The 15582-nt window shown below is 54.7% G+C and overlaps 2 long non-coding RNA genes across 2 annotated transcripts; both read right to left on the reverse strand.

Annotated features, from left to right (window-relative positions):
• Positions 1 to 1765: 1765 nt before the first annotated feature.
• On the reverse strand, positions 1766 to 4739 carry LOC116958127 (uncharacterized). The gene is made up of 3 exons (XR_012940735.1): positions 4568 to 4739; positions 3836 to 3921; positions 1766 to 3477 (listed from the first exon to the last, which is right to left on the reverse strand). It is a non-coding gene; the product is annotated as an uncharacterized LOC116958127 (long non-coding RNA).
• A 1606-nt stretch (positions 4740 to 6345) lies between these two features.
• Positions 6346 to 10105, reverse strand: LOC142923391 (uncharacterized). The gene is made up of 2 exons (XR_012940736.1): positions 9945 to 10105; positions 6346 to 8490 (listed from the first exon to the last, which is right to left on the reverse strand). It is a non-coding gene; the product is annotated as an uncharacterized LOC142923391 (long non-coding RNA).
• Positions 10106 to 15582: the final 5477 nt, after the last annotated feature.

Raw genomic sequence — 15582 nt, forward strand, 5'->3', positions numbered from 1 at the left:
CGTGGTGACGTCACCACGCTGGGGTGGCGAGGAGGAAGGAGGCGACGCAGCGGCAGCGCCAGTGACAGTGGAGCGGACATTGACGTGGTGACGTCACCACGCTGGGTGGCGAGGAGGCGTCGCAGCGGCAGTGACAGTGGAGCGGACATTGACGTGGTGACGTCCCCACGCTGGCTTTACGTGGTGACGTCACCACGCTGGGGTGGCGAGGAGGAAGGAGGCGACGCAACTGCAGCGCCAGTGACAGTGGAGCGGACATTTACGTGGTGACGTCACCGCGCTGGCTTGATGTGGTGACGTCACCACGCTGGGGTGGCGAGGAGGAGGCGACGCAGCGCCAGCGACAGTGGAGCGGACATTGACGTGGTGACGTCACCACGCTGGCTTGACGTAGTGACGTCACCACGCTGGGGTGGCGATGAGGAGGCGACGCAGCGCCAGTGACAGTGGAGCGGACATTGACGTGGCGACGTCACCACGCTGGCTTGACGTGGTGACGTCACCACGCTGGGGTGGCGAGGAGGAGGCGACGCAGCGCCAGTGACAGTGGAGCGGACATTGACGTGGCGACGTCACCACGCTGGCTTGACGTGGTGACGTCACCACGCTGGGGTGGCGAGGAGGAGGCGACGCAGCGGCAGCGCCAGTGACAGTGGAGCGGACATTGACGTGGTGACGTCACCACGCTGGTTTTACGTGGTGACGTCATCACGCTGGGGGTGGCGAGGAGGAAGGAGGCGACGCAGCGGCAGCGCCAGTGACAGTGCAGCGGACGATGACGTGGTGACGTTACCACGCTGAGGTGGCGAGGACGAGGAGGCGACGCAGCGGCAGCGACAGTGGGGAGCGGACATTGACGTGGTGACGTCACCGCGCTGGCTTGACGTGGTGACGTCACCACGCTGGGGTGGCGAGGCGGAGGCGACGCAGCGCCAGCGGGGAGCGGACATTGACGTGATGACGTCACCGCGCTGGCTTGACGTGATGACGTCACCAGGCTGTGGTTGGCGAGTAGTCGATGACGTCGTCCCGCTTGTGTTTGGTGTATGCGTGACGTCACCGCGCCTCGAGGATAATTTATCGAGTGACCTCATCGCGCGGGCAAGAGGCGAAGTGGTGACGTCACCAGTGTTGATTTTGAATCTTTCGTGACCGCATCAATCGACACTCGTAGCTGGAGACAAAATAATCAATACTATAGATCGCCTTCAGGTGAATTATTATCGATTGCTTTATTTACTTATTACATCATCACGCTATGGCTGTAGGATTTGGTGTTGTTTATGTAGTTTATTGTGAAAATTCGGTCACAGTCCCTGTGATGAACTAGTTAAGTTGCAATTACGGCTTTAGTTTTTGGTGATTTCTAAAAGTTGTTTTGGTTTGTGTTGTTGTAGTACGGAGTTACACTGATGGCCTTAATCTAAAGTTGTCTTGTTGTGGTTGTTGTTGTAGTACGGAGTTAGACTGATGGTCTTAATCTAAAGTTGTCTTGTGGTTGTTGTAGTACGGAGTTAGACTGATGGCCTTAATCTAAAGTTGTCTTGTGGTTGTTGTTGTAGTAGTACGGAGTTAGACTGATGGCCTTAATCTAAAGTTGTCTTGTGGTTGTTGTAGTAACGGAGTTAGACTGATGGCCTTAATCTAAAGTTGTCTTATGGTTGTAGTAACGGAGTTAGACTGATGGCCTTAATCTAAGTTGTCTTATGGTTGTAGTAACGGAGTTAGACTGATGGCCTTAATCTAAGTTGTCTTGTGGTTGTTGTTGTAGTACGGAGTTAGACTGATGGCCTTAATCTAAGTTGTCTTGTGGTTGTTGTTGTAGTACGGAGTTAGACTGATGGCCTTAATCTAAGTTGTCTTGTGGTTGTTGTTGTAGTACGGAGTTAGACTGATGGCCTTAATCTAAAGTAGTCTTGTGGTTGTTGTTGTAGTAGTACGGAGTTAGACTGATGGCCTTAATCTAAAGTTGTCTTGTGGTTGTTGTAGTAACGGAGTTAGACTGATGGCCTTAATCTAAAGTTGTCTTATGGTTGTAGTAACGGAGTTAGACTGATGGCCTTAATCTAAGTTGTCTTATGGTTGTAGTAACGGAGTTAGACTGATGGCCTTAATCTAAAGTTGTCTTATGGTTGTAGTAACGGAGTTAGACTGATGGCCTTAATCTAAGTTGTCTTATGGTTGTAGTAACGGAGTTAGACTGATGGCCTTAATCTAAGTTGTCTTGTGGTTGTTGTTGTAGTACGGAGTTAGACTGATGGCCTTAATCTAAGTTGTCTTGTGGTTGTTGTTGTAGTACGGAGTTAGACTGATGGCCTTAATCTAAAGTTGTCTTGTGATTATTGTTGTTATCTTGACTTGCATCCCACTGGGATATTTACACACAGAGTTGGTGGTGTAACGGTGCTATTTCAGGAATATTTTGATGTTTATTTCCCCCCTGGATTTTCTGTGTGCACAGTCACACACAGAGGAGTCATTTTAAGATGTATTTTTATTGTTCGTGTTTTAGTTTAGTTTACTTTGTTGTGGTTGCACCCGATTCAAGAGCCGGATGGCTCACAGGGCTATACCAAATTAAATGTAACTATGAACAATACTGTAGATCACGATGTTTCTATCGGAACAACAGCAGGGGACCGTCTTTAGTAGAATTATTATCGATTTATTTATTACGTCATCACGCATCTTGCGCGGTGACGTCACCACGCAGACTCTTGCGCGACGACGTCACCACGCACGCTCTTGCGCGACGTCACCACGCACGCTCTTGCGCGACGACGTCACCACGCCAAGGCTTCTTGCAAGACGACGTCACCACGCACGCTCATGCGCGCAAAGACGTCCCCACGCAGACATTTGCGCGACGACGTCACCACGCACGCTCTTGCGCGACGACGTCACCACGCACGCTCTTGCGCGACGACGTCACCACGCCAAGGCTTCTTGCAAGACGACGTCACCACGCACGCTCATGCGCGCAAAGACGTCACCACGCAGACATTTGCGCGACGACGTCACCACGCATGCTCTTGTGCGACGTCACCACGCAGGCTCTTGCGCGATGACGTCACCTCGCACGCTCTTGCGCGTGCGTCGACGTCACCACGCACGCTCTTGCACGGACGTCACCACGCAGGCTCTTGTGCGATGACGTCACCACGCACGCTCTTGCGCGAGACGTCACCACGCACGCTCTTGCGCGAGACGTCACCACGCACGCTCATGCGCGACGTCACCACGCATGCACTTGCGCGTCGACGTCACCACGCCAAGGCCTCTTGCACGAGACGTCACCACGCAGGCTCTTGCGCAACGACGTCACCACGCAGACGCTTGCGCGAGACGTCACCACGCCAAGGCCTCTTGCGCGACGACGTCACCACGCACGCTGTTGCGCGACGACGTCACCACGCACGCTCCTGGGCGACGACGTCACCACGCACGCTCTTGCGTGACGACGTCACCACGCAGACGCTTGCGCGACGCGGGGAGAGACGGGGGGGGGGGAGAGACGGGGGGGGGGAGAGACGGGGGGGGGGGGAGACACGGGGGGAGACACGGGGGAAGGGGGGGTAGACTGTGTACAGTGTGTACAGTGTGTACAGTACAGTGTGTACACATTGTGTACAAAATAGTGTTCACGGTGTATACTGTATACACCATTTTTACACTGTACCTACTGTACACACTGCGCCCAATGTACACAGTGTATACTGTACACACTATTTTACACTGTACACATTGTGCCTACTGTACACACTGTGCCCACTGTATGCACTGTATACGCTGTGTCTATTGTACACACTGTGCCTACTGTACACACTGTACTTACAGTGGCAGCGATGGAAGTGGGAGGGGAAGTTTGAGTCCGGGCTGAGCTCAAGGCGCAGCGCTACCAGAGTCACACTCATGGGCAGACTCAACAACAACAACATCAACACATCAACAACACATCAACAACATAACAACACAAAAACAACACAACACCAACAACACGACAACAATAACACAACACCACAACAACAACACCTCACAACAACACAACACCACCAACAACACCACAACAACAACACCACAACAACACAAAACTAGCGGAAGACCACCACCACCACCTATACACCACCACCACTACACCACCACTACACCACTACACCACCACCACTACACCACCACCACCACTACACCACCACCACCACTACACCACCACCACCACCACTACACTACCACCACCACTACACTACCACCACCACTACACTACCACCACCACTACACTACCACCACCTCGACACCACCACCACCACTACACCACCACCACTACACTACCACTACACCACCACTACACCACCACCACTACACCACCACTACACCACCACCACTACACCACCACTACACCACCACCACCACTACACCACCACCACTACACCACCACCACTACACTACCACTACACCACCACTACACCACCACCACCTCCTCTACACCACCACCACTACACCACCACCACTACACCACCACCTCTACACCACCACCACCACTACACCACCACCTCCTCTACACCTCCTCCACCTCTTCCTCTGCGGCCGCCGCTGATTCTCTGCGAGCGAGGAGGCGACGCAGCTGCAGCGCCAGTGACAGTGGAGCGGACATTGACGTGGTGACGTCACCACGCTGGCTTTACGTGGTGACACCACCACGCTGGCTTGACGTAGTGACGTCACCACGCTGGCTTGACGTGGTGACGTCACCACGCTGGGGTGGCGAGGAAAGAGGCGACGCAGCGCCAGTGATAGTGGAGCGGACATTGACGTGGTGACGTCACCACGCTAGCTTTACGTGGTGACGTCACCACGCTGGGGTGGCGAGGAGGAAGGAGGCGACGCAGCTGCAGCGCCAGTGACAGTGGAGCGGACATTTACGTGGTGACGTCACCGCGCTGGCTTGATGTGGTGACGTCACCACACTGGGGTGGCGAGGAGGAGGCGACGCAGCGCCAGCGACAGTGGAGCGGACATTGACGTGGTGACGTCACCACGCTGGCTTGACGTGGTGACGTCTCCACGCTGGGGTGGCGAGGACGAAGGAGGCGACGCAGCTGCAGCGACAGTGACAGTGGAGCGGACATTTACGTGGTGACGTCACCGCGCTGGCTTGATGTGGTGACGTCACCACGCTGGGGTGACGAGGAGGAGGAGGCAGCGCCAGCGACAGTGGAGCGGACATTGACGTGGTGACGTCACCACGCTGTCTTGACGTGGTGACGTCACCACGCTGGGGTGGCGAGGAGGAGGCGACGCAGCTGCAGCGCCAGTGACAGTGGAGCGGACATTGACGTGGTGACGTCACCACGCTGGCTTTGACGTGGTGACGTCACCACGCTGGCTTTACGTGGTGACGTCACCACGCTGGGTGGCGAGGAGGCGTCGCAGCGGCAGCGCCAGTGACAGTGGAGCGGACATTGACGTGGTGACGTCAGCACGCTGGCTTGACATAGTGACGTCACCACGCTGGGGTAGCGAGGAGGAAGGAGGCGACGCAGCGGCAGCGCCAGTGACAGTGGAGCGGACATTGACGTGGTGACGTTACCACGCTGGCTTGACGTGGTGACGTCACCACGCTGGCTTTACGTGGTGACGTCACCACGCTGGGGTGGCGAGGAGGAAAGGGGCGACGCAGCGCCAGTGACAGTGGAGCGGACATTGACGTGGCGACGTCACCACGCTGGCTTGACGTGGTGACGTCACCACGCTGGGGTGGCGAGGAGGAGGGGACGCAGCGGCAGCGCCAGTGACAGTGGAGCGGACATTGACGTGGTGACGTCACCACGCTGGCTTCACGTGGTGACGTCATCACGCTGTGGGGTGGCGAGGAGGAAGGAGGCGACGCTGCGGCAGCGCCAGTGACAGTGCAGCGGACGATGACGTGGTGACGTCACCACGCTGAGGTGGCGAGGACGAGGAGGCGACGCAGCGGCAGCGACAGTGGGGAGCGGACGTTGACGTGGTGACGTCACCCCGCTGGCTTGACGTGGTGACGTCACCACGCTAGGGTGGCGAGGCGGAGGCGACGCAGCGCCAGTGGGGAGCGGACATTGACGTGATGACGTCACCGCGCTGGCTTGACGTGATGACGTCACCACGCTGTGGTTGGCGAGTAGTCGATGACGTTGTCCCGCTTGTTTGGTGTATGCGTGACGTCACCGCGCCTCGAGGATAATTTATCGAGTGACGTCATCGCGCGGGCAAGAGGCGAAGTGGTGACGTCACCAGTGTTGATTTTGAATCTTTCGTGACCGCATCAATCGACACTCGTAGCTGGAGACAAAATAATCAATACTATAGATCGCCTTCAGGTGAATTATTATCGATTGCTTTATTTATGTATTACGTCATCACGCTATGGCTGTAGGATTTGGTGTTGTTTATGTAGTTTATTGTGAAAATTCGGTCACAGTCCCTGTGATGAACTAGTTAAGTTGCAATTACGGCTTTAGTTTTTGGTGATTTCTAAAAGTTGTTTTGGTTTGTGTTGTTGTAGTACGAAGTTAGACTGATGGCCTTAATCTAAAGTTGTCTTGTGGTTGTTGTTGTTGTAGTAAGGAGTTAGACTGATGGCCTTAATCTAAAGTTGTCTTGTGGTTGTTGTTGTAGTACGGAGTTAGACTGATGGCCTTAATCTAAAGTTGTCTTGTGGTGGTTGTTGTTGTAGTACGGAGTTAGACTGATGGCCTTAATCTAAAGTTGTCTTGTTGTTGTTGTAGTACGGAGTTAGACTGATGGCCTTAATCTAAAGTTGTCTTGTGGTTGTTGTTGTAGTACGGAGTTAGACTGATGGCCTTAATCTAAAGTTGTCTTGTTGTGGTTGTTGTTGTAGTACGGAGTTTAGACTGATGGCCTTAATCTAAGTTGTCTTGTTGTAGTAACGGAGTTTTGACTGATGGCCTTAATCTAAAGTTGTCTTGTGGTTGTTGTAGTACGGAGTTAGACTGATGGCCTTAATCTAAAGTTGTCTTGTGGTTGTTGTTGTAGTACGGAGTTAGACTGATGGCCTTAATCTAAAGTTGTCTTGTGGTTGTTGTTGTAGTAAGGAGTTAGACTGATGGCCTTAATCTAAAGTTGTCTTGTGGTTGTTGTTGTTGTAGTACGGAGTTAGACTGATGGCCTTAATCTAAGTTGTCTTGTTGTTATTGTTGTTATCTTGATTTGCATCCCAGTGGGATATTTACACACAGAGTTGGTGGTGTACACGGTGCTATTTCAGGAATATTTTGATGTTTATTTACCCCCTGGATTTTCTGTGCACAGTCACACACAGAGGAGTCACTTTAAGATGTATTTTTATTGTTCGTGTTTTAGTTTAGTTTACTTTGTTGTGGTTGCACCCGATTCAAGAGCCGGATGGCTCACAGGGCTGTACCAAATTAAATGTAACTATGAACTATGAACAATACTGTAGATCGCGATGTTTCTATCGCAACAACAGCAGGCGACCGTCTTTAGGTGAATTATTATCGATTTATTTATTACGTCATCACGCATCTTGCGCGGTGACGTCACCACGCAGACTCTTGCTCGACGACGTCACCACGCACGCTCTTGCGCGACGACGTCACCACGCCAAGGCTTCTTGCAAGACGACGTCACCACGCACGCTCATGCACGCAAAGACGTCACCACGCAGACATTTGCGCGACGTCACCACGCACGCTCTTGCGCCACGACGTCACCATGCACGCTCTTGCGCGACGACGTCACCACGCCAAGGCTTCTTGCAAGACGTCACCACGCACGCTCATGCGCGCAAAGACGTCATCACGCAGGCTCTTGCGCGATGACGTCACCTCGCACGCTCTTGCGCGTCGACGTCACCACGCACGCTCTTGCGCGGACGTCACCACGCAGGCTCTTGTGCGATGACGTCACCACGCACGCTCATGCGCGACGTCACCACGTACGCTCTTGCGCGACGACGTCACCACGCATGCACTTGCGCGTCGACGTCACCACGCCAAGGCCTCTTGCGCGACGACGTCACCACGCACGCTGTTGCGCGACGACGTCACCACGCAGACGCTTGCGCGACGCGGGGAGAGACACGGGGGGAGACACGGGGGGGGGAGACACGGGGGGGGGAGACACGGGGGGGGGAGACACGGGGGTAGACAGTGTGTACAGTGTGTACAGTACAGTGTGTACACATTGTGCACAATGTAGTGTTCACGGTGTATACTGTATACACCATTTTTACACTACCTACTGTACACACCGCGCCCAATGCACAGTGTCTACTGTACACACTATTTTACACTGTACACATTGTGCCTGCTGCGCGCACTGTGCCCACTGTACGCACTCTATGCACTGTGTCTACTGTACACACTGTACCTACTGTACACACTGTACTTACAGTGGCAGCGATGGAAGTGGGAGGGGAAGCTTGAGTCCAGGCTGAGCTCAAGGCGCAGCGCTACTAGAGTCACACTCATGGGCAGCCTCAACAACACAACATCAACACAACATCATCACCATCAACACAAAAACAACAACACCAACAACACGACAACAACACAACAATAACACAACAACAACACCTCACAACAACACAACACCACCAACAACACCACAACAACAACACCACAACAACACAAAACTAGCGGAAGACCACCACCACCTCTACACCACCACCACTACACCACCACCACTACACCACCACCACTACACCACCACCACTACACCACCACCACTACACCACCACCTCTACACCACCACCACTACACCACCACCACTACACCACCACCACTACACCACCACCACCACTACACCACCACCACTACACCACCTCTACACCACCACCACTACACCACCACCACTACACCACCACCACCACTACACCACCACCACTACACCACCACCACTACACCACCACTACACCACCACCACTACAACACCACCACTACACCACCACCACCACTACACCACCACCACTACACCACCACCACTACACCACCTCTACACCACCACCACTACACCACCACCACTACACCACCACCACTACACCACCACCACCACTACACCACCACCACTACACCACCACCACTACACCACCACCTCTACACCACCACCACTACACCACCACCACTACACCACCACTACTACACCACCACCACTACACCACCACCACTACACCACCACCACTACACCACCACCACCTCTACACCACCACCTCTACACCACCACCTCTACACCACCACCACTACACCACCACCACTACACCACCACCACTACACCACCACCACTACACCACCACCTCTACACCACCACCACTACACCACCTCTACACCACCACCACCACTACACCACCACCACTACACTACCACCACCACTACAACACCACCACTACACCACCACCACCTCTACACCACCACCACCACTACACTACCACCACCTCTACACCACCACCACCACTACACCACCACCACTACACCACCACCACTACACCACCACCACTACACCACCACCACTACACCACCACCACCACTACACCACCACCACTACACCACCACCACTACACCACCACTACACCACCACCTCTACACCACCACCACTACACCACCACCTCCTCTACACCACCACTACACCACCACCACTACCACCACCACTACACCACCACTACACCACCACCACTACCACCACCACTACACCACCACCACCTCTACACCACCACCACCACTACCACCACCACCACTACACTACCACCACTACACCACCACCACCACCACTACACCACTACACCACCACTACACCACCACTACACCACCACCACCACTACACTACCACCACCACTACACCACCACCACTACACCACCACCACTACACCACCACCACTACACCACCACCACCACCACTACACCTCCTCTACACCACCACCTCCTCTACACCTCCTCCACCTCTTCCTCTGCGGCCGCCGCTGATTCTCTGCGAGCGAGGAGGCGACGCAGCTGCAGCGCCAGTGACAGTGGAGCGGACATTGACGTGGTGACGTCACCACACTGGCTTCACGTGGTGACGTCACCACGCTGACTTGACGTAGAGACGTCACCACGCTGGGGTGGCGAGGAGGAAGGAGGCGACGCAGCGACAGCGCCAGTGACAGTGGAGCGGACATTGACGTGGTGACGTCACCACACTGGCTTCACGTGGTGACGTCACCGCGCTGGCTTGATGTGGTGACGTCATCACGCTGGGGTGGCGAGGAGGAGGAGGCGACGCAGCGCAAGCGACAGTGGAGCGGACATTGACGTGGTGACGTCACCACGCTGGCTTGATGTGGTGACGTCACCACGCTGGGGTGGCGAGGAGGAGGCGACGCAGCTGCAGCGCCAGTGACAGTGGAGCGGACATTGACGTGGTGACGTCACCACGCTGGCTTTGACGTGGTGACGTCACCACGCTGGCTTTGACGTGGTGACGTCACCACGCTGGGTGGCGAGGAGGAGGCGTCGCAGCGGCAGCGCCAGTGACAGTGGAGCGGACATTGGCGTGGTGACGTCACCACGCTGGCTTGGTATAGTGACGTCACCACGCTGGGGTAGCGACGAGGAAGGAGGCGACGCAGCGGCAGCGCCAGTGACAGTGGAGCGGACATTGACGTGGTGACGTAACCACGCTGGCTTGACGTGGTGACGTCACCACGCAGGCTTTACGTGATGACGTCACCACGCTGGGGTGGTGAGGAGGAAGGAGGCGACGCAGCGCCAGTGACAGTGGAGCGGACATTGACGTGGCGACGTCACCACGCTGGCTTGACGTGGTGACGTCACCAGGCTGGGGTGGCGAGGATGAGGCGACGCAGCGGCAGCGCCAGTGACAGTGGAGCGGACATTGACGTGGTGACGTCACCACGCTGAGGTGGCGAGGACGAGGAGGCGACGCAGCGGCAGCGACGGTGGGGAGCGGACATTGACGTGGTGACGTCACCGCGCTGGCTTGACGTGGTGACGTCACCACGCTGGGGTGGCGAGGCGGAGGCGACGCAGCGCCAGCGCCAGTGGGGAGCGGACATTGACGTGATGACGCCACCGCGCTGGCTTGACGTGATGACGTCACCAGGCTGTGGTTGGCGAGTAGTCGATGACGTCCCGCTTGTGTTTGGTGTATGCGTGAGGTCACCGCGCCTCGAGGAGAATTTGTCGCGTGACGTCATCGCGCGGGCAAGAGGCGAAGTGGTGACGTCACCAGTGTTGATTTTGAATCTTTCGTGACCGAACCAAATCGACACTCGTAGCTGGAGACAAAATAATCAATACTATAGATCGTCTTCAGGTGAATTATTATCGATTGCTTTATTTATTACATCGTCACGCTATGGCTGTAGGATTTGGTGTTGTTTATGTAGTTTATTGTGAAAATTCGGTCACAGTCCCTGTGATGAACTAGTTAAGTTGCAATTACGGCTTTAGTTTTTGGTGATTTCTAAAAGTTGTTTTGGTTTGTGTTGTAGTAGTACGGAGTTAGACTGATGGCCTTAATCTAAAGTTGTCTTGTGGTTGTTGTTGTAGTACGGAGTTAGACTGATGGCCTTAATCTAAAGTTGTGTTGTTGTGGTTGTTGTTGTAGTAAGGAGTTAGACTGATGGCCTTAATCTAAAGTTGTTTTGGTTTGTGTTGTTGTAGTACGGAGTTAGACTGATGGCCTTAATCTAAGTTGTCTTGTGGTTGTTGTTGTTGTAGTAAGGAGTTAGACTGATGGCCTTAATCTAAGTTGTCTTGTTGTGGTTGTTGTTGTAGTACGGAGTTAGACTGATGGCCTTAATCTAAAGTTGTCTTGTTGTTGTTATTGTTGTTATCTTGACTTGCATCCCACTGGGATATTTACACACACAGTTGGTGGTGTAACGGTGCTATTTCAGGAATATTTTGATGTTTATTTCCCCCCTGGATTTTCTGTGTGCACAGTCACACACAGAGGAGTCACTTTAAGATGTATTTTTATTGTTCGTGTTTTAGTTTAGTTTACTTTGTTGTGGTTGCACCCGATTCAAGAGCCGGATGGCTCACAGGGCTGTACCAAATTAAATGTAACTATGAACTATGAACAATACTGTAGATCACGATGTTTCTATCGCAACAACAGCAGGCGACCGTCTTTAGTAGAATTATTATCGATTTATTTATTACGTCATCACGCATCTTGCGCGGTGACGTCACCACGCAGACTCTTGCGCGACGACGTCACCACGCACGCTCTTGCGCGACGACGTCACCACGCCAAGGCTTCTTGCAAGACGACGTCACCACGCACGCTCATGCGCGCAAAGACGTCTCCACGCAGACATTTGCGCGACGACGTCACCACGCACGCTCTTGCGCGACGACGTCACCACGCACGCTCTTGCGCGACGACGTCACCACGCCAAGGCTTCTTGCAAGACGACGTCACCACGCACGCTCATGCGCGCAAAGACGTCACCACGCAGACATTTGCGCGACGACGTCACCACGCAGGCTCTTGCGCGTCGACGTCACCACGCACGCTCTTGCGCGGACGTCACCACGCAGGCTCTTGTGCGATGACGTCACCACGCAGGCTCTTGCGCGACACGTCATCACGCACGCTCATGCGCGACGTCACCACGCACGCTCTTGCGCGACGACGTCACCACGCATGCACTTGCGCGTCGACGTCACCACGCCAAGGCCTCTTGCGCGACGTCACCACGCACGCTGTTGCGCGACGACGTCACCACGCACGCTCCTGGGCGACGACGTCACCACTCACGCTCTTGCGTGACAACGTCACCACGCAGACGCTTGCGCGACGCGGGGGGAGAGACGGGGGGAGACACGGGGGGGGAGACACGGGGGGGGAGACACGGGGGGAGGGGGGGTAGACAGTGTGTACAGTACAGTGTGTACACGTTGTGCACAATGTAGTGTTCACGGTGTATACTGTATACACCATTTTTACACTGTACCTACAACAACACAACACATCAACAACATAACACAAAAACAACAACACAACACCAACAACACGACAACAATAACACAACACCACAACAACAACACCTCACAACAACACAACACCACCAACAACACCACAACAACACCACAACAACACAAAACTAGCGGAAGACCACCACCACCTCTACACCACCACCACTACACCACCACCACTACACCACCACCACTACACCACCACCACTACACCACCACCACCACTACACCACCACCACTACACCACCACCACTACACCACCACCACTACACCACCACCACCACTACACCACCACTACACCACCACCACCACTACACCACCACCTCTACACCACCACCACTACACTACCACCACCACTACACCACCACCACCACTACACCACCACCACTACACCACCACCACTACACCACCACCACTACACCACCACCACTACACCACCACCACCACTACACCACCACCACTACACCACCACCACCACTACACTACCACCACCACTACACCACCACCACTACACCACCACCACCACTACACCACCACCACTACACCACCACCACCACTACACCACCACCACCACTACACCACCACCTCTACACCACCACCACCTCTACACCACCTCTACACCACCACTACACCACCACCACTACACCACCACTACACCACCACCACCTCTAAACCTCCTCCACCTCTTCCTCTGCGGCCGCCGCTGATTCTCTGCGAGCGAGGAGGCGACGCAGCTGCAGCGCCAGTGACAGTGGAGCGGACATTTACGTGGTGACGTCACCACGCTGGTTTTACGTGGTGACATCACCACGCTGGCTTGACGTGGTGACGTCACCACGCTGGGGTGGCGAGGAGGAAGGAGGCGACGCAGCGGCAGTGACAGTGGAGCGGACATTGACGTGGTGACGTCACCACGCTGGGTGGCGAGGAGGCGTCGCAGCGGCAGTGACAGTGGAGCGGACATTGACGTGGTGACGTCCCCACGCTGGCTTTACGTGGTGACGTCACCACGCTGGGGTGGCGAGGAGGAAGGAGGCGACGCAACTGCAGCACCAGTGACAGTGGAGCGGACATTTACGTGGTGACGTCACCGCGCTGGCTTGATGTGGTGACGTCACCACGCTGGGGTGGCGAGGAGGAGGCGACGCAGCGCCAGCGACAGTGGAGCGGACATTGACGTGGTGACGTCACCACGCTGGCTTGACGTAGTGACGTCACCACGCTGGGGTGGCGATGAGGAGGCGACGCAGCGCCAGTGACAGTGGAGCGGACATTGACGTGGCGACGTCACCACGCTGGCTTGACGTGGTGACGTCACCACGCTGGGGTGGCGAGGAGGAGGAGGCGACGCAGCGCCAGTGACAGTGGAGCGGACATTGACGTGGCGACGTCACCACGCTGGCTTGACGTGGTGACGTCACCACGCTGGGGTGGCGAGGAGGAGGAGGCGACGCAGCGCCAGTGACAGTGGAGCGGACATTGACGTGGTGACGTCACCGCGCTGGTTTTACGTGGTGACGTCATCACGCTGGGGGTGGCGAGGAGGAAGGAGGCGACGCAGCGGCAGCGCCAGTGACAGTGCAGCGGACGATGACGTGGTGACGTCACCACGCTGAGGTGGCGAGGACGAGGAGGCGACGCAGCGGCAGCGACAGTGGGGAGCGGACATTGACGTGGTGACGTCACCGCGCTGGCTTGACGTGGTGACGTCACCACGCTGGGGTGGCGAGGCGGAGGCGACGCAGCGCCAGCGCCAGTGGGGAGCGGACATTGACGTGATGACGTCACCGCGCTGGCTTGACGTGATGACGTCACCAGGCTGTGGTTGGCGAGTAGTCGATGACGTCGTCCCGCTTGTGTTTGGTGTATGCGTGACGTCACCGCGCCTCGAGGATAATTTATCGCGTGACGTCATCGCGCGGGCAAGAGGCGAAGTGGTGACGTCACCAGTGTTGATTTTGAATCTTTCGTGACCGCATCAATCGACACTCGTAGCTGGAGACAAAATAATCAATACTATAGATCGCCTTCAGGTGAATTATTATCGATTGCTTTATTTATTACATCGTCACGCTATGGCTGTAGGATTTGGTGTTGTTTATGTAGTTTATTGTGAAAATTCGGTCACAGTCCCTGTGATGAACTAGTTAAGTTGCAATTACGGCTTTAGTTTTTGGTGATTTCTAAAAGTTGTTTTGGTTTGTGTTGTTGTAGTACGGAGTTAGACTGATGGCCTTAATCTAAAGTTGTCTTGTGGTTGTTGTAGTACGGAGTTAGACTGATGGCCTTAATCTAAGTTGTCTTGTGGTTGTTGTAGTACGGAGTTAGACTGATGGCCTTAATCTAAAGTTGTCTTGTGGTTGTTGTAGTACGGAGTTAGACTGATGGCCTTAATCTAAAGTTGTCTTGTGGTTGTTGTAGTACGGAGTTAGACTGATGGCCTTAATCTAAAGTTGTCTTGTGGTTGTTGTTGTACTAACGGAGTTAGACTGATGGCCTTAATCTAAAGTTGTCTTGTGGTGGTTGTTGTAGTACGGAGTTAGACTGATGGCCTTAATCTAAAGTTGTTTGTGGTTGTTGTTGTAGTACG

This window comes from Petromyzon marinus, unplaced genomic scaffold (assembly GCF_048934315.1).
Source record: "Petromyzon marinus isolate PM22_M1 ecotype Great Lakes invasive population unplaced genomic scaffold, UKy_Petmar_22M1.pri1.0 PM_Scaffold_48, whole genome shotgun sequence".
NCBI classification, from domain to species: domain Eukaryota; kingdom Metazoa; phylum Chordata; class Hyperoartia; order Petromyzontiformes; family Petromyzontidae; genus Petromyzon; species Petromyzon marinus.